The sequence below is a fragment of the Rana temporaria genome, chromosome 4 (assembly GCF_905171775.1).
Source record: "Rana temporaria chromosome 4, aRanTem1.1, whole genome shotgun sequence".
NCBI classification, from domain to species: domain Eukaryota; kingdom Metazoa; phylum Chordata; class Amphibia; order Anura; family Ranidae; genus Rana; species Rana temporaria.
The window spans coordinates 124,015,284-124,039,530 of NC_053492.1; positions in this window are offsets into that span (position 1 = coordinate 124,015,284).

A 24,247-nucleotide genomic window follows, 5' to 3' on the forward strand; every position below is an offset into this window, starting at 1 on the left:
CTCTCTACAAAATATTAATTTCCTTCTGAAGGTGCTGGCTATGATCTGCTTTTTATGGATAAATGACCAAGGGTTTCAATTAGATAAACTGTGACTTCCAAAGGGTGCTGGAGGGGGGGCTCAATTTTCCTAACATCCGACTATACAATCTTACCTGCCTATTAAGACACGCTCTAGATTGACTGGCCCGTCAGTCTAGACATCCCTAACAGATGTTCTACACAGAAAACCATTCATTCTTCCCCATTTTATACACAACAGAATCATCTTCAGAGATCTTGAATACCATCTTCCTCAAACATACTTCCTGCACGATCATCAAAAATTAAAACTATGGAAAACTCATGTCAGAAAACCAAGAATTTTATTTACTTCATAATAAATGGTTAGTCTTATTCTGATGCTAATATTTACCCTCACCTACAGACTCCATACAACAAGCCCTTGGAACAAACCAATGTCAAAGAATGGCATAAAAATGTTCCTACTCCTGACTTCCCAGAAAAACCCTGCAAGGATACAAGAATTGTTGAAGGATTATTAGAAACTGAATTTAAAGTATATCAAAAGGCAAAACTTGTTTTTATTTTGGAGATAGTGGAGAGTAATTATAACCCCTGCCAGGTCTTATTGCTGTCTGTGCCCCCATCAGAGAGGTTCATTATCTCTATTTGTCTTGTTTGTTCACCAAAGAAAATCACACATTTTGAGTTGTCCCCAGAGGGGAAATCTTCCAATGGGGACACTAGTTCTGGAGACCTGGGGGTCCCCAAGGGATTACCTTAATTTGCAGGGATTTGCCCTCACTCCCTGTTTGACTATGGGACAGGAAGTGAAGGGAATAATCCACAATGGGACACAGATGGCAGAAAAAAACTGACATGGATTATAACCCGCCCTTACTCTATCCATAATGGGAGAAAAGTTTTGCCTATAGTTCTACCGTGGGTGGGGGGAGTGGTCTGACGCATGGAGAGCTAGGACGTGTGTTCCAGGAGCTCCCGCACACGCCGCCTAACAGCGCTTGATACCACCGACCTGACACACTACACATCCCGGTGATGGGACGGAGAGGTGGGGGAGACACCCGCCGCCCTGCAGATGCGAACAGGGACGGCGAAATAGAACGTTTTTTACGCGGCCTCCCAGAGTCAATCGAAACCAAAGACCTGGCCACTGTCATCACCATCATCTTTAATGATTTGCTTCAGAAAGATAAAGAGACACCTATAGAATTGGATCGTGTCCATAGAGCGCTGGGTCACAAAAATCCGAATCCAGACTACCCGAGAGACGTGATTTGCCGGATCCATTTCTATGCCGTTAAAAATGCTATTATGCAATCAGCACGTAACCAGAATTCTATTAAATTTGATGAGGCCTGTATACACCTTCTACCTGATGTTTCAAAATTGACTCTAGACCTCCGCCGGGCCTTAAAGCCCCTCGCTGAGGTTCTGTGTGCAAAGCACATCAAATACCGCTGGGGGTTTCCGTTTCAGTTATCTGCATCCCATGAGGGTAAATCGGCATACTTTCGCACCTTGGGTGATCTCCCCAAATTTCTGGAGACTTTCGAACTGCCACAGATCCCCATATTAGATTGGCCCCTGCGAGATATATCTCCCGGACCTCGGTTCCCTTCTGGCTGGAAGACACAAAATAGGAAACCACGACGTTCCCGAGAGGAGATACCTAAGGAGATACCTAAACCCCCGATGGGGTGATCAGACAACCATCACTATTTGCCTCTTTTTTTTTTTTTTCCTCTCCCATTTTTTGGGGATACGGCTATTTTCTTTCTTCTTTTTTTTTGGGGGGGGGGGTTTTGTTTATTATCAGTGTGCTTTTTTGTTTCTTTTTTTTTTGAAATTCTGAAACCCTGAAATGTTTACTGTGATAGCTATAATTTTAGTCATCCACCGATGGCATATATGGTATTTTTGTTTAAACTTATCACATCTCTACTTAAAAGTTGACACCCTCAATACTATCTTCTATCCCTCATTTTTTTCCCTCGTATCCCTTTCCCTCCCCTCCCTATGCCTTCTACCCTTGTTTTCCTAACCACCTACCCTTTGTCCCCCCCCCCCCCCCATGTTTCCTCCCATGTTCCCTTAGGAACACTTATCTATTGAATAGATGTGTCAGGAATTTACTAGACGACCCAAATGAGCTATAGGGATATAGAACAAATTAGGGACCCCCCCTTTTTTTTAGGGGGAGACGCCCTATAGTTATTTTTTTTGTTTTTTGTCCTAAACACCTTTCCTATATAGCTCATTTGGGTAGTGAATTATGAGAATTATCGTTGTTATATATTTGTATGTAATCTTTTTTTTTTCCCTTTTGCTGCGGTGTGTGTGGGATCTCTCTCTCCATGTGAGGACCAAGACACCCCACTTAGGATTTTTCAGTTCCCCTTGGGCGATTGCTGAAATGTTGCTAGCAACAGAGTTAGAATGGTCATTTTGGCCATACTTTTTTTCTCTTATTTTTTTTTTCTTTTTCTTTTTTTTTCCAGTATTCTTTTTTTTCCCTCTTTCTGTCTTTTTTTTTTTCCTTTTTATTCTCTGGGCCCTTTGCTCAAATTTTTTTTTTTCTTCTCCTTTCCCTTAATCCCCCTTCTTTATTTCCTTTGGAGTTGGCGTGCTCCTTACCGGTAAATAACTATCTATCCTGCACCGAACTAATAATATGGCCACCCCTGTTCATTTAACTGTATCTTCTTTAAACTGCAGGGGCCTGAATGTTCCAGAAAAGAGGAGACAGATAATGCATCATTTTCACAAGCTTCGTACACAAATTCTTCTCCTTCAAGAGACCCATTTTAGATCTGATTCGGTCCCTAAGTTCCTCCATAAGCAATACCCTATCTGGTTTCACAGCACTAACCCACTATCAAAGTCTAAAGGGGTCTCCATATCCTTTCATGCCTCGTTTATACCAGAAGTCCTAGATTCACATATAGATACGGCTGGAAGGTTTATTTTTTTAAAACTGTTATATAAGAAAGTGATCTATACTATAATTAATGTATATTCTCCTAATCAGGACCAGCTACAATTTTTCACCACCATGCTCTCCCGCCTGAGGAAGTTTAGCGTGACCAATATGGTCCTTGGAGGTGACTTCAACGCGGCTTTAATACCTCGCCTAGACACATCAACTGGTAAGTCCCGGGACAATACCACTAAAACGCTCCATTTGATAGCTTACGCCCATAAACATCGGATACCGACATGCCTTCTCTCCTGTGACGCAGAGAAGGCTTTCGATCGGGTTAGCTGGCCATTCTTGCAAGCTACTCTTACCCAGATTGGGCTGGGACCGAAAATGGTCTCACGTATTATGTCTTTATACGCTTCTCCTTCTGCCACCATATCGGTCAACGGGGTTCAGTCAGATATAGTGTCGATTGGGAATGGCACCAGACAAGGTTGTCCCCTATCCCCTCTTTTATTTCTTCTTGTCATAGAACATCTGGCCCAGGCACTCAGAGCAAATCCCAGTGTAAGAGGGATACAAACACCCTCCTCTCACTGCAAATTGTCCCTGTATGCAGATGATTTGCTTCTTTATGTTACCCATCCGCACATTAGTATCCCATCTATCTTGCAAGAACTAGCAACTTTTGGCAGACTCAGTAACTATAAACTAAATCTATCTAAAACAGAAGCCTTAAATGTATCTCTACCTCAGCCAACTCTTAATACTCTTAAATCTAATTTTTCATTCCAATGGCGGGAGAGCTCTATCTCCTACTTAGGAACCGCCATCCCTGCACAGCTATCAGAGGTTTACATGTTGAATTATGGCCCCCTATTAACTAAACTTAGACGCCTTATGGAGGACCGTATTGACCTTCCTATTTCGTGGTTCGGGCGCATGAATGTGTTAAAAATGGATGTTCTGCCTAAAGCACTATATCTATTCCAGACACTCCCAATAGCCCTCCCAGCTGCCTTCTTTCACTCTCTTCGCTCGATGGCTATTCGGTTTGTCTGGAAGGGAAATCGCCCAAAATTAAAATACAAACTCTTATGCTCCCCCGTTACCAGAGGGGGAACAGGTCTCCCTGATTTTGAACTATACCATACTTCAGCGATACTCTCTCGAGTCCTGGAGTGGTTTCCTCATCCATTGCGTAAAGTTTCCACCAAGGTGGAGCAGGATCTGTCCCCCGTAGACATCCGGGCTCTTCCATGGGGATACGCTAATACATATCAGACCCTAACGGAGATGTCCCCACTGACAAAAGACGCCCTGGCCACCTGGTATCGGAAGCGGGAGGTATATGTTTTTTCTACCGATCCGGGACCTTTAACCCCGTTGTTTGATAATCCTTCTCTCCCGGAAGGCAAAATGATTTCGTCTATAGACGGCTATGAGAGAACCTCGTGGCCCACTGCTCACTGCTTTGTCAATCCCTTTTCCGGTAAATTTATTCCTTCTAAACCTCCTACCTTCTCTAGAGTAACATGGCTCACCCGATTACATTTTTCAACATATTGTAAAGCACTACACGACACTGGCCAGATTCATAGGCCTTTGACTGACTTTGAACAACTATGCTTGTTACCGGACACTCCGCCACATATTCTTTCTCAGATCTACAAACTGATCCTAGACTCAACACACAGGTTTCTACCGAGGTATGCAACAGCTTGGTCGGAGGATCTTGGGAGAGATATTAGCGAGGCGGACTGGCGTAAATCTTTTTTTTATACACATAAGTCCTCTATATCGAGCTATGCTCAGGAAAAAAACTACAAAATATTGTCAAGATGGTACCGTGTTCCAGTCACCATCAGGACCATGTTCTCAAACGCTTCTGACTCTTGCTGGAGATGTGATAAGGCCATAGGTACGTACTGTCATATATGGTGGGAGTGTGAATCGATTCGCCCTTTTTGGGATATGATCTTTCAGATTTATACAGACCTTTATGATAAACCACTGGCTCCTTCCCCTTGTATAGCTTTGCTTTCTATTCTCCCAGGCTCTTTCAAACATGAAAAAAATACCCTTCTTAAATTTTGCTTAAGTGCCGGTAGACAATTGATCTCGAGACATTGGAAATCTCCAATCTCTCCGACACTAATTGAATGGGTGTCTGAGATGAACAACATTATGCTTATGGAGGAACTGGAAGCTAAATCTCTCGATATTTATACTAAATTCTCCTCTGTTTGGAATATATGGAAGTATTACTCTAATTCAGATAAAATGAAAATTAGACTAAATCACCCCTAAGGTTTCACTTTACTATTGGGTGTAGGCCTATTCTACTCCATCTTATGAACGTGGAGAATTCTCGCCGAAAAGGAGCACGCCACTCTTTCTTTCTTTCGCTCTCTCTTTCTCTCCCCCCTTTAACCCCCCCCCCTTTTTTTTTTCTCTCTCTCTTTTTCCTTTTTCTTTTTGTTACGTGGCCCTTCTTTAGGGCAAATTAAATGAACCACACTATGCTTTAACTTGTTGTCTGCGGTCTCGGTGTTCTCATCGAACTCACAGACCACGGCGCATTCTCTAAACTGGTTGGAGTTTTTTAATTTCCTAATTTTAACCCAGATACTATAAACACCATAGATGCTTTTGCTTTAGCGCCTGGTCCCGGCGGGCTCCGTGAGAGACCGCCGAGACAGGAGGTGGCTTATATCCGACGGCGGGCTATATAGTTTCTATATGGTTATAAGAGAAATGCGCCTATCTAATATTTAACATCTACAAATAGTTTTCTTAAAGCATTTGATATGGTAATGTAAGTGTTTTCTATTTTTGTCAGTAACATTTTTCTGCTCTTACATCTATCGACCGGGTCACCCTTTGCTGGGCCTATGACACGGTTGATGATTATATATGTTGAAATGTCTATATATGTTGAAATGTATGTTTGTTAAAAAATATCGACAATAAAAACTTATTGAACCCTATAGTTCTACCGTATTTTCCGGCGTATAAGATGACTTTTTGGATGCAAAAAAATGCATCCAAAGTCGGGGGTCGTCTTATACGCCGGTGACAGTCTCCGTCTACTGCAAGCGTCCATGATTTGAAAGCCGTGCCTTCTTCTCAGACTGTCCTGTGATAGGCGGAACACACATTTTCCCAGCAGCGCCTCTGTTCTGTGTTCCTCTTATCACGGATGCCTTCTCATCCTCGTACGAGAGGATGTCCGTGATAGGCGGAACACTGAACAGAGGCCCTGCTGGGAAAATTTGTGTTTCGCCTACCACAGGACAGTCTGAGGAGAAGGCACGGCTTTCAAATCATGGATGCTCGCAGCAGACGGAGACTGTCACCGGCCTGGAAGCCAGAAGCTGCAAAACGTGAGTGATAGCACAGTGGGGGAAAGTGATGGCACAGTGGGGGGCAAATTATGGCATAGTGGGGGGCAAGTGATGGCACAGTGGGGGGCAAGTGATGGCACAGTGGGGGGCAAGTGATGGCACAGTGGGGGGCAAGTGATGGCACTGTGGGGGCAAGTGATGGCACAGTGCGGGCAAGTGATGGCACAGTGGGGGCATGCAATGTAATGGCACAGTGAGGCATGTAATGTAATGGCACAGTGAGATCGGAAAAAAGCCTGTTTCTGTCAGCGGTTGTTCTGGCTACCCCTCAGCTTCCAGAAAGACTAGTAGGAAGGGGGTAGTCTTATACGGTGAGTATATCCCAAAACCAAAATTTTTCCTGAAAAATTAGGGGGTCGTCTTATACGCCCAGTCGTCTTATACGCCAGCAAATACGGTACTTTAAGAGTCTACATAGGGCATATATCTCATGCTTCAGAACCCCTGCCTCTCACCTGAATGGAGCATTCCCCCACACTTGCCCAAAATGTGCCAAACAACATCCCACATTTATAACCATATTGAATGTGTCCCTTTAAGACCATGTGTTCAGCACATCTTGGAATGCTTGTTCAATTATATTACCATAGATGTATAAACATCTACAAATCAGAATTTAGAAAAAATCTAAGTCAAAAACAAAGTGGGGTAGTCTTACTAAAACTGGTGCACTCAGAATCTGGTGCAGCTGTGCATTGTAGTCAATCAGCTTCTAATTCTAGCTTGTTCAATTAATCTTTGGCAATAAAACCTGGAAGCTGATTGGTTTTGCACTTGATTTTGCACTATCCAACTTTAGTAAATAAACCCTAGTGCGTATCCCTTGGTCTAAATTTATTTCAAAATCATAGGAGATCAATAAAAGCATAGATGAATAGACATTGGTTATGGAGCAGCTTCAATGCATTCTTCAATCAACACAGGGGATCAGAGGTGCTGTGTTTCTTTCAGCTTATCTTATTTCCTGTATCTTGTGAGTACATTTTATGCACAATAAAAGCTGGGTAGTTTTATAAACACTACACCAGGAGTAGGCAACCTTTAAGAGGTGGAGATCTACCTGAACAACATGAAAAAAACAAAGATCACTGGGGTTTGGCACTATAGCAAGGCCCAACTAAATAGTAAGAAATTAAGGACTAACCAAATAGTGAGAAAAACATAGAAAAATATAATAAAATACATGTCTCTGTAATAATATAAATTTAGCCTACCTTAAAAGTGGACAGTGTCAATCAGCAGAGCAGTGGACAGGGTCAGTAGGGCAGTCAGGGCCGCCATCAGGAATTATGGGGCCCCTTACACAGCTTCAGGCATGGGCCCCCTGGAGCAGAGGGGGCCCATCTGGGGGTTGCCATCCGGGCCCCTGGGGACCTCCGGGCCCCTTACAGGTGTACTGCCTGTACCCCCCTGATGGCGGCCCTGAGGGCAGTGAACGGTGTGTGGGCAGTGTCCTTCTCCCTCCCCCTCCTCTACCAAAAATGGCACATTATATTGTGGGTGCAGGTAACTAGTTTTGATAGTTACCCACTCCCACTAGGCAATACGGTGGAAGTTCGGTACCCTCCCATTGCTTGCACCCTTTTGGAAGACACCACAGGTTCCAGAAGGCTGTGGGACCATTCACAAAGCAGTTTGTGTTTGCACAGTGGGAAGCCGGCTGCGAAGCTGAAAGGAGTCTACCTATAGATATGAGATGGTAGTAGCCAGCTGGGTGACAATTTATGAAAAGTCACAACCCTGCCAGCTGATGTACAAGGGAACAATGGATTGACTAGGTCAGGGGCCATACACATGATGTTATTCCACAAGTCGGCCTGACTGCTTGGACCTGCTGGTTGTTCTGTGCAATTCCTTCAAAACTGTAAGTGTGATTTTATAATTATACAAAAATCTTGGTGAAATACTATGTGAATTTTCCTCTGTACTTTAACTTCCTCCTTGGAGTTTATCTTGGCTTAGGAGATAATGGAACCCTTTGCATGCAAGATTGTTTAATATATGGCTGCTATGCAGTAAGGCATCTGAGGTTCTTCTTGTGGGATCAGAGCAGCTGGTAAGAAGCTCATTTAGTTTGTGGTGATTCCTTTTGGGAGCACTCTTTCTTCGGTGATGACGTTATCATCATTCCTTCATGGCAAAGAAAAAGGAACTATTGATGTTTCGAAATCTTAGCACCTTTTTGCACTAATATATATACAGTTGAACCTCGGATTACGAGCATAATCTGTTCCAGGAGTATGCTCATAATCCAAAGTACTCGCATAGTAAAGCAAGTTTTCCCATTGAAGTCAATGGAAACAAAAATAATTAGTTCCGCATTGACTTCATTGGGATGCAATACCGAATGCGGCCAGAGGTGGGGGGGGTGCCAGAGATCCAGTGGCGGCTGGTGAAGTTTTTGGATGGGGGGGCGCAAGACTCCGCCCCTCCACGTTGGTCCCTCCCACTTCTAATAAGCCACACCCCTTATAGAATCCACCCACTCCGTCCCCTGTATTCCACTTGCTTCCACTCATAGTGTCAGGAGTATACAGCTCAGCGTCACAGGACAGAGTATATAGCCCCAGCATCACAAATCATGGTATATAGCGCAGCCTTACAGATCGGCGCAAACAAACTAAAAAATTACACTGTTAGTAATGAAGGACTCTAAATAGGCAGGAGATTACCAAGACTGCGGACATACTGCATTAGATTACCAGAGACTGCGGACATACTGCATTAGATTACCAGAGACTGCGGACATACTGCAGGAGATTACCAGAGACTGCGGACATACTGCAGGAGATTACCAGAAACTGCGACATACTGCAGGAGATTACCAGAGACTGCGACATACTGCATTAGATTACCAGAAACTGCAGACATACTGCAGGAGATTACCAGGGACTGTGGATATATTGCACAAGATTACCAGAGACTGCGGACATACTGCACAAGATTACCAGATACTGCGGATATACTGCACAAGATTACCAGAGACTGCGGATATACTGCACAAGATTACCAGATACTGCGGAGATAATGCACAAGATTACCAGAGACTGCGAACATACTGCACTAGATTACCAGAGACTGCAGAGATACTGCATTAGATTACCAGAGACTGCGGACATACTGCATTAGATTACCAGAGACTGCGGACATACTGCATTAGATTACCAAAGACTGCGGACATACTGCATTAGATTACCAGATACTGCGGACATACTGCACAAGATTATCAGAGACTGTAGACATACTGCATTAGAGAACCCATAATTCTGTGAATTGTGGCCCTAATGAAATACTTTGTGTAGGGGGTGAAGGTTGGTATTTTTGCAGAAATGTACATGTAAAATAAATTTTGTAAATAAGTGGGCATGGGGGGGGGGACTGAAGGCTGCTATTTTGGCAGAAATGTAAATAAAATCCGGTAAATAAGCGTGGGGGGTTGGGGGGGTGGGTGTAGATGGCCGCTATTTTGGCAGAAATGTACATTTAAAATAAATGACATTTGGTTAATAAGCGCGGGGGGGGGGGGTTTGGGGGGATGGTAGTGATGGCTATAATTTTGGCAGAAATGAACATTTAAAATAAATAACATTTGGTTAATAAGCGCGGGGGGGCGGGGGGGTTTGGGGGGATGGTAGTAATGGCTATAATTTGGGCAGAAATGTACATTTAAAATAAATGACATTTGGTTAATAAGGGGGGGGGAGGGGGGATGGTAGTGACGGCTATAATTTTGGAAGACATGTACATTTAAAATAAAAGACATTTAGTTAATAAGGGGGGGGGGGGTAGGTGGGGGAGGGGGTGACAGACGCTATTTCGGCGGCACATTAGAATAATGAGCAGAAGAGCAGAGGGGAATGTACATGTTACATGCTCCTCTGCTCATTAATCGTATGTGCTGCCGAAATAGCATCCGTCATTATTAACTAAATGTCTTTTACAGTAAAAGACAGTCGGGGGGGGGGGGGGGGTGACGGATGCTATTTCGGCAGCACATACGATTAATGAGCAGAGGAGCATGTAACATGTACATTCCCCTCTGCTTCTCCTCCTCGTTATTGCCTGTGTGTTCTTCAGTACATTCCTCTCTGCTCCTCTGCTCACTAATCCTATATGCTGCCGAAATAGCGTCCGTCACCCCCCTCACCCCCCCCCCCCCTTATTAACTAAATGTCTTTTACTGTAAAAGACATTTAGTTAATAAGCGGGGGGGGGGGTGAGGGGGGTGATGGACGCTATTTCGGCAACATATAGGATTAGTGAGCAGAGGAGCAGGGAGGAATGTACTGAAAAACACACAGGCAATAACGAGGACGGGGGGGGGGGGGGGGCAGGGGGATCGTGGCACTGGCAGCTACTTTTTCAGGACTCAGTAATGTAATTAGTCCCGAGGGGGGAGTAAAGATAATAGGTGGAGGGGGATGCTGCTGCATACCTTAATGTCCCGGGAGTCGGGACCACACGGGCGCTGAGCTGCAGAGTGTGCCAACGTCACTTCCTGTACCTCGAGTGACGTCGGACTTGGATCAATAGCGCGTGCACCCGCTCGGCCATAATAATAAAGTCCATCGCGCCGGAAATTGTGGCGCGATGGAGAACGCCACAAAGGCATTTTTTGCCTTCCAATGTAGCGCCTCGCCTGCAATCTTGTGATTGCACAGACGTGGCGCTACCGCACTTTACTGTGCCCGGCGCCCGGCGCCGGGCACAGTGCACATAAGGACCATATTTTTTTTCGTTTTTTTCTTAAAGGGACATGTTTAAATAATTTTTTTTTTTTATAATTTTTTTTTCTTTTACTGACTGGGGGAGGGGGGGCAGCGCCCGGGCGCCCTCTATGGACGGGCCGCCACTGCAGAGATCACCGAAAACGTCAGAAAAGGCCAGAGGACACTTCGACTCTTTTCCTGCACCCCCGTATGTCAGGCCAAATGAGGTACTGCAGGCCAATGTTCAGCTTTTCTCGGATACTGTGCCCCCGTACCTCAGGCCAAATGAGGTACCGCAGGCCTATTTTTGTCTGCTCGGCTTCTGCACCCCCGTACCTCAGGCCAAATGAGGTATTGCAGGTCTATTTAGCTTGAATTCTGCTCGTCTTGCGAGTCAACACTCGCAAACCGAGTCAGAATTAAAAAAAAAAAAAGTTGCTTGCAAGTCAAAACGCTCGCAAACCAAGTTACTCTTAAATCGTGGTTCCACTGTAATATTTTTTTTTTGCGGAGTCTTTGAACATTTTATGTTCATATGTTTAATGCACTTTTATTGCGGAGTCTTTGAACATTTTATGTTCATATGTTTAATGCACTTTTATTGTGTCTCTTATGTGATTTATTAACTTGTACCAAGCGTAAGCATAGCACACTTTTAATTATTGTTTGGTTGGAGGTTAGAAAACGTGTTTGACGCTACTTTTCCCAAGTTTAGTGTGAATGAACTCCAAGTTGATACTTGATCAAATCATCTTTTATTCAATAAATCAGGAGCATGAAACACTGTACAGCATCATACCTCCCAACTTTCTGAGATGGGAATGAGGGACACCTATTAGCAAACGTATGTAGGCATAGGACACACCCCCTGTCACGCCCCCTTAAAGAAGATCTATAAAAAAAAGGATTGGTTATACCCACAAGTGCTTTAGTGCTGCTACTATTCCTTTATATTGGTTTTTGGAATTTACAAATGCAGCAATTTAGAAAGTGGATGAAAGGTTTAGCACTGGGAAACACTTTTTGATAGATAAATAGTCAATTTTTATACAACTATTACTATATAGATCAGAGCAAAATGAGGGACAAATAAGAAGGAAAGATGGACAGAGGGACTTTGTTCCAAATGAGGGACAGTCCCTCGAAATCAGGGGCCTATGCAGCATGTATGTATTGGAGTGCAGTCATGCTATACTTGTGCTTTGATGTAGTGGTTGTGTCCGGAGGCTATGGGTTGCTTCATCTGGAGTAGTGAGTTTTTACTTTATGCAATTGTTCCTCCCTGAGATATAACACAACATTTGCATTAGAACTGGCTAGAAATAATCAGTAGTGGCTTCAAAATGATGACCAAAAAATTATGAAGATCTTTGAAATCCCACGATATACTGTTCATCTGAGTTTTAGCAGATATTTAAAACTTATAAAAAAAATGTTATCTCCGATTCCTCCTGTATAAAAATATATTGTATCTATACTGCCTTCATGTTGTAAAGCGCTTGCGCAAACTGTTGGCACTATATAAATCCTGTATAATAATAATAATCTATGATTATTGGAGATAACAGACCTGCCCCTGTATGGTCAGCGTTTCCCTGCTACATGTGATCAGATTACACAAACAAACAGCCCAGCAGCAGACACAAGCAGAGGAAATGATTTATTTAACATGGGGCCATGCAAAGTCCTTCTTCGTCTACGGAGTGTCTGTTGTACCCTGTGTTTAACCATCTGCTCCCTCTTCTCCCCATCTGCCGCTTTCAGCATTGTTCCTGGTGTGAGAAATGCCTCCACATTGTTCTACGCTGCTGTGTCTGCCATATTGATCACAACCAAGAGGGAAGGCAAAATGCAGACATTTCCTTCCACAACCGTTTCTATACCCAGTGATACAAATATTATTAACATCAGAATAATAGGATAAATGTGACATTGTGTAAGTTGAGTGGCTATGCTAGTTTACTGGCAGTTGGATGGGTACACAAGCCCATTCATTTAAAAAAAGTTTGCTGAACCTACAGAAAACGCAGGGAAAGGGACCCTGCACTTTTTAAAAAACACACCTGCAGGGAAACTGCATAGTGCTGTGCAGTTCCCAGCACGGGAAGCTACATTGTGGTTTCCAGTGTTTGGAGGGGCCATTAGGATTAATGACACTCCCACACATCTGCTAAACAGCAGCGCATTTTTGGTGCAGGAAAGCGTGCGATTACATACATTCCTGTACCTGCTCACATGTGAACCTTAGCTAATATTAAAAACATAAAAAGTCATTGTAGTTCAAAAATACTGGGATTTTTTGTTTATTCTTTACCAAAAATATATAGCAGAATACATATATAGCAGAATATATATACAAAAATATATAGCAGAATACATATTCACGAAGAGATTAGATATTTAAAAAAAAAAAATTATTGGATAGGTTTTGTAGCAGAAAGTAAAAACATTTAGGGCTAGATTCATGTACAAGATACGGCGGCGTATCTCCTGATACGCCGTCGTATCTCTGAGTTGCGGCGTCGTATCTATGCGCCTGATTCATAGAATCAGTTACGCATAGATTTCCCTAAGATCCGACTGGCGTAAGTGTCTTACACCGTCGTATCTTAGGCTGCATATTTACGCTGGCCGCTAGGTGGCGCTTCCATATATTTCCGCGAGGAATATGCAAATTAGGTAGTTACGCCGATTCAGAAACGTACTTCCGCCCGGCGCAATTTTTTACGTCGTTTACGTTAGGCTTTTTCCGGCGTAAAGTTGCCCCTGCTATATGAAGCGTATTCTATGTTAAGTATGGACGTCGTTCCCGCGTCAAATTTTGAAAATTTTACGTCGTTTGCGTAAGTCGTTCGCGAATAGGGCTGGACGTAATTTACGTTCACTTCGAAAGCAATGCCGATTTGCGGCGGAATTTCGAGCATGTGCACTGGAATTCTTTCACGAACGGCGCATGCGCCGTTAGTAAAAAACGCGGGGTCACCATTCATTTAAATAAAACATGCCCACATCATCCCCATTTGAATTAGGCTGGCTTACGCCAGCCCACATACGTTACGCCGCCGTAACTTAGGGCGCAAGTTCTTTCTGAATACGGAACTTGCGCCCTAATTTACGGCGGCGTAACGTATCGGAGATACGGAGATACGTTACGCCCGCACAACATTACGCAGGGCTATCTGAATCTAGCCCTCTATTTTTTTTCAAAATGTGTTTATGGCACAAAAAAAAAAACGCAGAGGTGATCAAATATCACCAAAAGCAAGCTCTATTTGTGGGAAAAAGGCTATACATTTTATTTTGGTGCAGCGTTGCATGACCACACAATTGTCAGTTAAAATAACACAGTGCCATATTACAAAAATGGTCTGGTCATGAAGGGGGGTAAGGTTCACAGCATAGGGCACCTCATTTGTTTTTTTAAAGGTTGCCAACACTTTAACATGTAGAAAATTTGAGGTGACCCAATTTTTAATGCAGTGCACCACAAAGCACATGCATGTAGATTGTGATATGCTGCAGTAGAGTTGTGTCGCCACTATTGTAACAACGCATTGGGGTAGCATTTAGAATCAATGGCACCACAACGCTCCACAGTGCAACATGTGACATGCTTCTTGTCAGCAGATGAACTGATTGGTTCCTTGTAATGCTTCTTTCTCCAACACTTCATCCATTAAGGGCACACGGGTCCCCTATTTCCACGCCTACCCCTATATGGTTAATGGATAGATTCATGCATAGCATGAATCTATCCACGGCCGCCATGGCCATCCCCTATTCATGTGTACGGCCCCTTTCAGGACGCCTGGCGCATGAATTACAGCGATGGGGGGTGTTTTTTTGAAGCACCTGATTAGAGCCATAGGCTTCAAATTAGGGTGGACTCGGAGCGCAGAGCATTGCATTTGGAGCCCATCCAGGTGTATTAGAAAAGCAAATGAATATTCCCTTTTCTAACACTAAATCGCCTCTCCGCCAGGGTGACCACATTTCCAAACTACCATTCAGGGACACCCTACCTTCCCAAAAATCAGCTTGTGCTGTAACAAATCACAGCACAGTGATTGGACACAAGAGGCGGGATTTATGATTTCCCCAGTCAGAAGCAGGGGGCGGGATTGTGCTCCTCCAGGCATTCCCGGCCAGGACAAGTACTGCCAGTGAGTAAAGTGGTGATGTTTGTCAGCCTTTTTTGGGGGCATCAGATTGGCCCGGGGGGTGGCTGTGTCAGTTTCATTCCAGGACACTGTATTGTCCTGGAATGAACATGCCCGGGACAGACCTGCAAAATGCGGGACTGTTCCGGGCAATCCGGGACATATGGTCACCCTACTCTCCGCCAATCAGAAGCGCACGTCTGATACCCATTTCTGGAGTGGCTGAAAGGTCAGGAGATCCTATTGGATGCCTAGGAGGCGGGGGATTCACGGTGGAAGGCGCAATGATCCACACCACAGGAGGAGAAAGAAAGCTGCCAGACTTGCTGCTCGCCCATTTTCTAGATGGGGCTTTGATGTCCTAGCTGTCCTCCCAGGGGGTTGCTGCTGCCGACCAACCGGAGGAGGGGGGTGGCTGTTTGCTGCCCCCCCTTTAAAAGAAAAAAACACCAGCAGCCACTGGCCACCAGTTTGTCATCCCTATTCTTCCTTTACTACTTGAGTTAGTGGTCTAACACAGGCAAATGATACACATATGATTGCTCTAGATCAGTGAGTCACTAAATAGTGAAAGAAGAAGGACAGCTCTGGTTAAATACATATATATATATATATATATATATATATATATATATATATATATTTATACAGTATCTCACAAAACGGAGAACACCCCTCACATTTTTGGAAATATTTTATTATATCTTTTAGACATGTGCACAACAAAAAAAAAACTTTTTTTTTTGTTTCATTTCGTCTCATTCTGTAGATTTGTAAAGATTCGTAATTTCGTAAGACGCAAGTTTTCCTATTCGGACCCGTTCTTATTTTCGTAACAGTTTTATTTTCGTTTATACTGAATGATTCTTAATTCTGTCTAATTTTTTTCCGTTGATTCGAAATTCGTAATTTTGTTTACCATGCAGTAGATGTGCTTCGATCAACTGCCGACTGGGCGACAGGCTGGATCCCAGATCCTTGTATTCTTGCCAGTTTCGGCCATCGAGCGTGTGCCGACCTAACTGCGCGCTGGGTTGTCCACGACATACCCGTCGCTCTACGGGTGGCCAGTGAGCTATACGCTCCAGGGCTTGCATAAGGACCAGTCTACAGGGCCGAGTCGCAGTAGCCTGGCCGACAGTCATCTCCGTTACCATGCGGAAGATGCACTCGACAGACACACTCTGCAGACAGCAGCTCTGCTAGATAAACCATCTATTACCGTTCCTGGGTGGTGAGTCCTCTGGGGGGGAACCCCTCGTCTCTGCTGCAGCCAGGAGTGGTGGGTTACTTGTTTGGGGGTCCCTGTGTCAGGTGTGTGGACAGCACGGCGTCAGAAGCAGACGCTTTTTCCCCTGAGACACCTGAGCTGGCAATTGATGCCCCTGCACCGATTTATTGGTGGACACTAGGCGGCAATCCTAGATGCCTTCGTAGCCAAGGTGGGAGCAGCGCGTGGGAGAATAGGGGCTAGAAAGCGCCCCCTCCCTTCACCATCTGCTGGGGACAACTCAGATGCGTTGCTGGGTCCAGATAGCACTCATGACCCTGGCCCTGAAGTATCTAAAGATGCGGACCAAGAACCCTCTTGAAGAGAGTTTCTTGAAAAGATGGACCTCGCCCCCGATAGTGGACCCTCCTATGTCCAGATTAAAAACAAGCTCCACCATACCAGTGGAGGGGCCTCCCGCCTTCAAAGACCCTGTGGACGAGAAAGCTGAGGTGATCACCCACAACCTGTACACGGTAGTGTGTTGACGGTATGACCAACCCAATAGTTGGGGCCCTGGTGTCTCAGAAATGCACGGAAGAGGCAAAGATGCTGCTCTATGGGTTACAAGCATCAGGCTTCCTCGAACAAGGTAGCCCTAGCTGACCTACTAGTAAAAGGCCAAAAATTCATTTCTGAATCAGCCTTGGTCACTATTCCTCTGCTGGCCAGAGCTCAGGTCAGGCGGTGGCGTTACGCCGTCTACTTTGGTTAAGATTTGGTTCGCCAACCAATCTTCCAAGAAAGCCCTGATGGACTTGCCCTTTAAGGGCGACAGACTTTTTGGAACTCCCCTGGATGACATAATTAAAGATGCTACAGGAGGTAGAGCACACTGCTCCCACAGTCCAAAAAGGGGAAGGAGCCACGCCGTAGGCAAGGGCCCTTCTTTACCGCACACAAGCGTTTTTTTCGTCCGCCCAGTACGGCGGGTAAAAGACCACAGGCCTATAAAGCGCCTGCTCAGGGACTGAGACGTCCCTGGTTTTGCAAACTCAACAAACCTGCAGACAAAGCTACGTCTGCATGAAGGTTTGCCCCCACCCATCTCTTAGGTGGGGGGACGTCTTCGCGAAATCGCGACCCGGTGGACATCTCAGGTCCCCGACCGGTGGGTTTGCAAAGTAGTGTCTTCAGGGTACAAGATAGCAAACAGATTGTTTTTTCCCTCCAACCGCCAGCTACAACCAACTCGTCAGGAAGCCTTATTTGGGGCAGTTCAAGACCTGCTGAAACGCGGGGTGGTTATTCCTGTCCCAGTACAGGATCGGTTTCAGGGGTTTTACTCCAATCTGTGCATAGTACCAAAGAAGGAGGGCGTTTGTCCAATTCTGGACCTCAGGGCCCTCAATTGCTTCATGTAGGTACAAGATTCCGGATAGAATCGGTTCGCTCTGTCGTCACTGCCCTCCAGCCGGGGGACTTTCTGGCATTTAAATGTCCCCATATGCACAAAGCATCAGAGACTCTGCGCTTTGCGGTCTGGGAAGACCACTATCAAGTTGTGGCTCTCCCCTTTGGTCTGGCATCTGCACCAAGGGTGTTCACCAAGGTGATTGCCCCAATTCTCGCCCTACTAAGACAACGTGGACCCCTCTGGTCCGTCCTCCACTACCTCCGTGGGGGTTTGAATAGCAGATGCACCTTGGTGTCTACCGCTACGAGAGGATCTGCTGTCGCATGGTCCCATAGGTCATCCTGCTTACAGTCAATGGCTTTAATGCCATGGCCTCTAGGTACCTCAGAACCACCGTTTGAGAACATTAGGGAAGTTCCCTTGTTGACACTTTGTCAGAAAGTGGTCCTTTTGGTGGCTGTTAGGTCAGTTAAGACGGGTTCTGAGCTGAAAGCCTTGTCATGAAAGGCTCCCTATTGATCTTTCACAAGGATAAGGTGGTGCTGCATCCGCAGCCTTTTTTCTTCCTAAGGTCATTTCTCAAGGAAGACATTGTACTACCATACTTGTGTCCTCATCCGTCGAATCCTAAGGAGACGACGTGGCATCCCTTGGACGTTGCCCGAGCTCCGAGAATATACTTGTCTGTTTCTGCTCCGTTCCGGAGTTCAGACTCACTGTTTGTTTTAGGTGGCTGGTCCCAAGAAGGGCCCAGCGGTCTCTTCGGCCACCATTTCGAGGTGGACACGACAGACCCTGATCAGGCTTACGCCATAAAAGGTCGGGCACCTCCCTATCACGATGCATTCGACTAGGGCAATGGTGCCTCTTGGGTTTTCTGACATCTAGTGTCTGTTTCCCAGGTGTGTAAGGCGGCGACCTGGTCACCCGGTCACACTTTCACTAAACTTTACAAGTTGATGTGAGTGCATCTTCGTCGGATGCTTCTTCGGCCGCAAAGTTTTGCAGGCGGCTGTTTAGAGTTACAACTCCTCAGTTGAGGAGCTCTGTTTTGGGGTGAAGTTTATTTTTATGCTATTCCCACCCCTCATTTTGACACTGCTTTGGGACGTCCCACTTGTCAAGATTAAGGCTGTGTCCATCCATGAACGAAAGAGAAAATAGGATTTTATGCTCACCGTAAAATCTCTTTCTCTGAGTTCATGGATGGACACAGCACCCACCCCTCTGTCTGTACTGCTTGCTACAAACTGAATTGCTTTGGTGCAGGCTGAGGGGATATAGTCAGTGGGACCGCACCCTGGGTGGGGCGGTTCTGATTTGAAGTTAACACTTCTGCCTAGTCACTTCTAAAGATAGATAGGTTAATCCCACTTGTCAAGATTAAGGCTGTGTCCATCCATGAACTCAGAGAAAGAGATTTTACGGTGAGCATAAAATCCTATTTTTAGTTCTTTTGTTGTTTTGGTGTTTCGTATTGTAGTAAGATTGTGCAATCTTACGTTCGTATTTTCACTTGTTCGGTATTTTGCTTATTCATAATTCCGTAATTTTTGTATTTTGGTTCTTTCAGCTTTTCGGATGTTCGAATTGATCCGAATATACGAATACTAACAAATTCGTACGAAAATCCATTTTTAAGAACGGGAACGCACATGTCTAATATCTTTTCATGTGACAACACTGAAGAAATTACACTTTGTTACTATGTAAAATAGTGAGTGTACAGCTTGTATAAGACCTCTTTCACATGGGCAGCTGTTCTGCCGCTGGTAAAAGCATGTTTTGTTATTTTGAAATTCCAAGACTCCAGGCAAAGCGATCACTTTCAGTTGTACATTGCGATTAGCAGCGATTATGTGTGTTTACATGCTGCTTTTAGCTGCAGTGGAACATTCTTGCCATTTCTGATGTGCTTCCTATTGTTTTTCTTTCCTTGTTGCCGCTGCTATCCGCAGGCAGCGCTGTATCCTGGCCTAGGCCAACAAGGCCCAGGCTTAGGGAAGCACTTTGCAGGGGGGCAGCACGGAAAGAGTCCCCGCCGGCTTGCGCTACACTGTTAGTGTAGCGGCAGTCTTATGGGGCGGACTGGGCTGAGAGGCAAACTAGTCTAGCGCCCCCATAAAGCGGCCTGGTATGCAGACGGCCGGCATTCTGCAACTGTGGGAGGGGGGGTTCTTCTGCACCATTGGCATGGTTATATCTTCTTAGTCCTCTCCATAAAATTATCAGAAATTTGTGCTTAAAGTAGAACTATAGGCAACACTTTGGGCCAGATTCACAGAACAAATACGCCGGAGTATCTACTGATACTCCGGCGTATTTTCAAATTTGCCGCATCGTATCTTAATTTGTGATTCACAAACAAGATACAACGGCTTTTGGCTAAGATCCGACAGGCTTACGGCTTCGTACGCCTTTGGATCTTAGGCTGCAATACTTCGGCCGCCGCTGGGTGGAGTTTGCGTTGTTTTCCAGCGTCGGGTATGCAAATTAGCTTTTACGGCGATCCACGAAGCTACTCGCGTGCGTAACGTCGTTTTTTCCCGTCGCAAAGTTAAGCAATCTTTTTCATGGCTTAACTTTACACCAGCCATGTTAAAGTATGGCCGTCGTTCCCGCGTCGAATTAAAAAAAAAAAAATTTGGCGTAAGTACGTTACGCACGTCGCCATTCACAAACACGTTGGGGCGCCGTAATTTCGCGCAAAGCACATCGGGAAATTTACTAACGGAGCATGCGCAGAACGTTCGGCGCGGGAGCGCGCCTAATTTAAATGGTACACGCCCCATTTGAATTAGGCGGACTTGCGCCGGACGTCTTTACGTTACTTCCCTGCAAGTTTATACTCAAGTGCTTTGTGGATCAAGCACTTACGAAAAAAGCTTGCGGCGGTGTAACGTAAAGACGATACGTTACGCCGCCGCATTTGTACCTGAATCTGGCCCTTTATTTTTAATTTTGGATAGATTAAGGGGGGGTTATAGCCCCTGTCAGTTTATTTTTTACCACCCCCGACCCATTGCAGAAATTTCCCTTCACTTCCTACCCCATAGCCAAACAGGAAGTGAGAGGAAATCTATGCAAATTAAGGGAATTCATTGCCCCCCCAACCGGCCCTCAGAACTAGTGTCCCCACTCATTTTTTTAGGGCGGGTCTTAAACAGAAAGGGGCATGACCTTGCCAGAAAGGGGTGTGTCATATTTAAATTAGGGGGTGCGCGAGTTTAGTCAGGCCTAGGGCAGCACCAAACCTAAATACACCTCTGTCCGCAGGTGAAATAGTACACTGCGATTACCTGCGGTTATGTACAGATAGCTGCGATAAATCAGTCCTGGATGCAAATGTATTTTTTCTAACCGCACAAAACCCAGTGTAACGAAACCATTGCTAAACGCAGTGTGTGAATGGGGCCATTATCTGAGTTTAGGTGCGTTAGATAACTTCATCTATCCACAGCTAAAATCTGAATTCTATCCACCCGTGTGAAAGGGGCCTAACAGTGTAAATTTGCTGTCTCCTCAAAATAACTCAACATACAGTCATTAATATCTAAACCGCTGGCAACAAGAGTGAGTATACCCCTAAGTGAAAATGTCCAAATTGGGCCCAAAGTGTAATATTTTGCATGGCCACCATTATTTTCCAGCACTGACTTAACCCTCTTGGGCATGGAGTTCACAAGAGCTTCACAGGTTGCCAGTGGAGTCCTCTTACACTCCTCCATGATGACATCACAGATGTTGGTGGATGTTAGAGACCTTGCGCTCCTCCAATTTCCATTTGAGGATGCCCCACAGATGCTCAATAGGGTTTAGGTCTGGAGACATGCTTGGTCAGTCCATCACCTTTACCCTCAGCTTTTTTAGCAAAGCAGTGGTCATCTTGCTCCTGCCCCTTTAAGGAGGACTGGGTCACCCCCAGTCACCTGCCCCTTATCTATTGATTAGCACACCTGTGCTCCTACTGAGGAGAATTTCATAGTTAGGACTGCAGTACACAGAGAGCCTTGACGGTGCCTGCAGCTTGCACAGGTATTTGCAAATGCGTGCAACTAAACCTCTGTTTTTAATGCATACAGCTAGACAGGTTAATTTGGTTTGTTGCTTTTTTGGTTGGTAACTTTGAGCCTGGTTATTATGGAAAAAAAATTATATTTCATATATATATATATTTAATTATTTTTGAATAATTGCATATTGCTAAAAACGCATGTTTGCGGGCTTTCTTGAGCATCATCTTTAGAAGAGGCTTCCTTCTGGGATGACAGTCATGCAGACCAATTTGATGCAGTGTGCGTCGTATGGTCTGAGCACTGACAGGCTTACCCACCACCCATTCAACCTCTGCAGTAATGCTGGCAGCACTCATATGTCTATTTCCTAAAGATAACCTCTGGATATGATGCTGAACACGTGCATTTAACTTCTTTGGTCGACCATGGCAAGGCCTGTTCTGAGTGGAACCTCTCCTGGTAAACTGCTGTATGGTCTTTGCCACCATGTTGCAGCTCAGTTTCAGGGTACCAAAAAGGACTTTGCTGGATCCCTGTACAGGTAAGTGTCCTTATATTAAAACTCAGCAGCTACATTATTTGTTTCAATTTTTTTGGGGGGAGGGGGGAGACTGTAGCTCCTCTTTAAGTAACCCTTTAAAACTCTACAAATTTACATACACGCACTTCAGCAACAGCTGTACATCATTGCCCTGGATCAGTTCCCAATAGTCACAACAATGGACCATGTCTATAGAATGTGTGTTGACACAGTCACTTGTAGTCTCTGCCAGGGACACGTGTCACAGGGGGGAACAGTTGAGGGATGGTTGTCACCCCATTAAAGGAATTGGCTAAAAAAAGGACCTTTATAGCATAATTACCTAGAATTTTAGTGTTTGTTTAAGATTTACTTTAATGTTAAGGTAGAAGTATAATGGTTGTGGGTCAATTTTTGTAATAGTTTTTTCCACGTTTCAAGGTTTTGCAACTTGTGTCAAGACAGGAAGTGATGGTAAATCTTTCCTACTGAGACACAGATAATTTTTTTTTTTTTTGAAAGGCAGGTAAGGGTTAAAAGCAGTGTTTCTATTGCTGTCTATGCCTTTATGTCCTGGTGACAACCACTCTGTCAGTTTGTTATCCTGGTGTCATAGGTATAAAAAGTGAAGGGAAATCTCCCCAAAGGAGGTCAACAAACAAAAAGAAAAGCTTGTCAGAACGTTTAACTTCTCCCCACTCTATCCAAAACCAAAAACAGAATAAAATTGACTGGAGTTAAGTTTTAAGCCAGATTATTTAAACCCATTCATTAATGATGACAACTCACCCAGCATGCTTGGTGCACAAATCCTTTCTTACTCTAGAACTGCCCTTACTGGTGGCCAGATCTTACTCCGGTGCATATGCAACCTTTGGTGAAAAATGATTGCTCTCCTGAGACGTTAGTAGTGACAGGGGGCATCTGTTGTTCTTACAGATATGTGTGATCAAAGTGGCATATTTATAAAGTGATCATTACTAATGGACTCGATCTGTTAACATTTTCTGTTTTCCGATGGTGAAACATTAATTTTATCTGGGAATTGGCTTTGTTCCCTTTGGACGATCTGCCATGCTCTTTTCTGCTTACCCTTTTTTTCATCATTGCACACATACATCAGACATTCATTTCCCTGCAAATGACTATTTTAGAGTGAAGTCCTCATTTATATTCTCCCCATGTACCAGGCGTCGGGAAAGTTTACAACTTACACAAATGTGCAGTGCAAATTCAATGGAAATCAATGCATGCAAATCTAGACTGGGGAATGAGGCTATATTTGTCTGCCCCAAACCAAGTACAAATAACACACCTGTCTCCCAAGAGTCCTTTCCTTAACCTATTCCTAACAATAAAGTACATGCTAACAATTTTATTGTAACTTAATGCAAAAAAATCATATTTCTCTTAAAGTGTACCCGTACTCACACTATGGGCAATAAGATCCTTAAATTTTCCTTGCAAACAGTAAAAGCTTTAGCAAGCCATCCATGACCTCTGTAGCTAAAGGCACTCTGGAGTAATTCATACTTGAAAACTCTGAAGTCTGGTTTTATTTGGTTTCAAGTTACAGCTCAATGGGGCTTATTTACTAAAACTGGAGAGTGCAACATCTGGTGTAGCTGTGCATGGTAGCCAATTAGCTTCTAACTTCAGCTTGTTCAATTAACTTTTGACAAAAAAAATGGAAGCTGACAGGGTTTCTGTGCAGAGCTGCACCAGATGTTGCACTCTCCAGTTTTAGTAAATTAGCCCCATGGTGATTGGTATATTAGAAAGCAGGTAGGTTGCTAGGTCCCCGCTGTCATAGAAAATAAGGGAAGAAGAGCTGTGATTTTAGTGCCCCTGGTGTTGTGTAC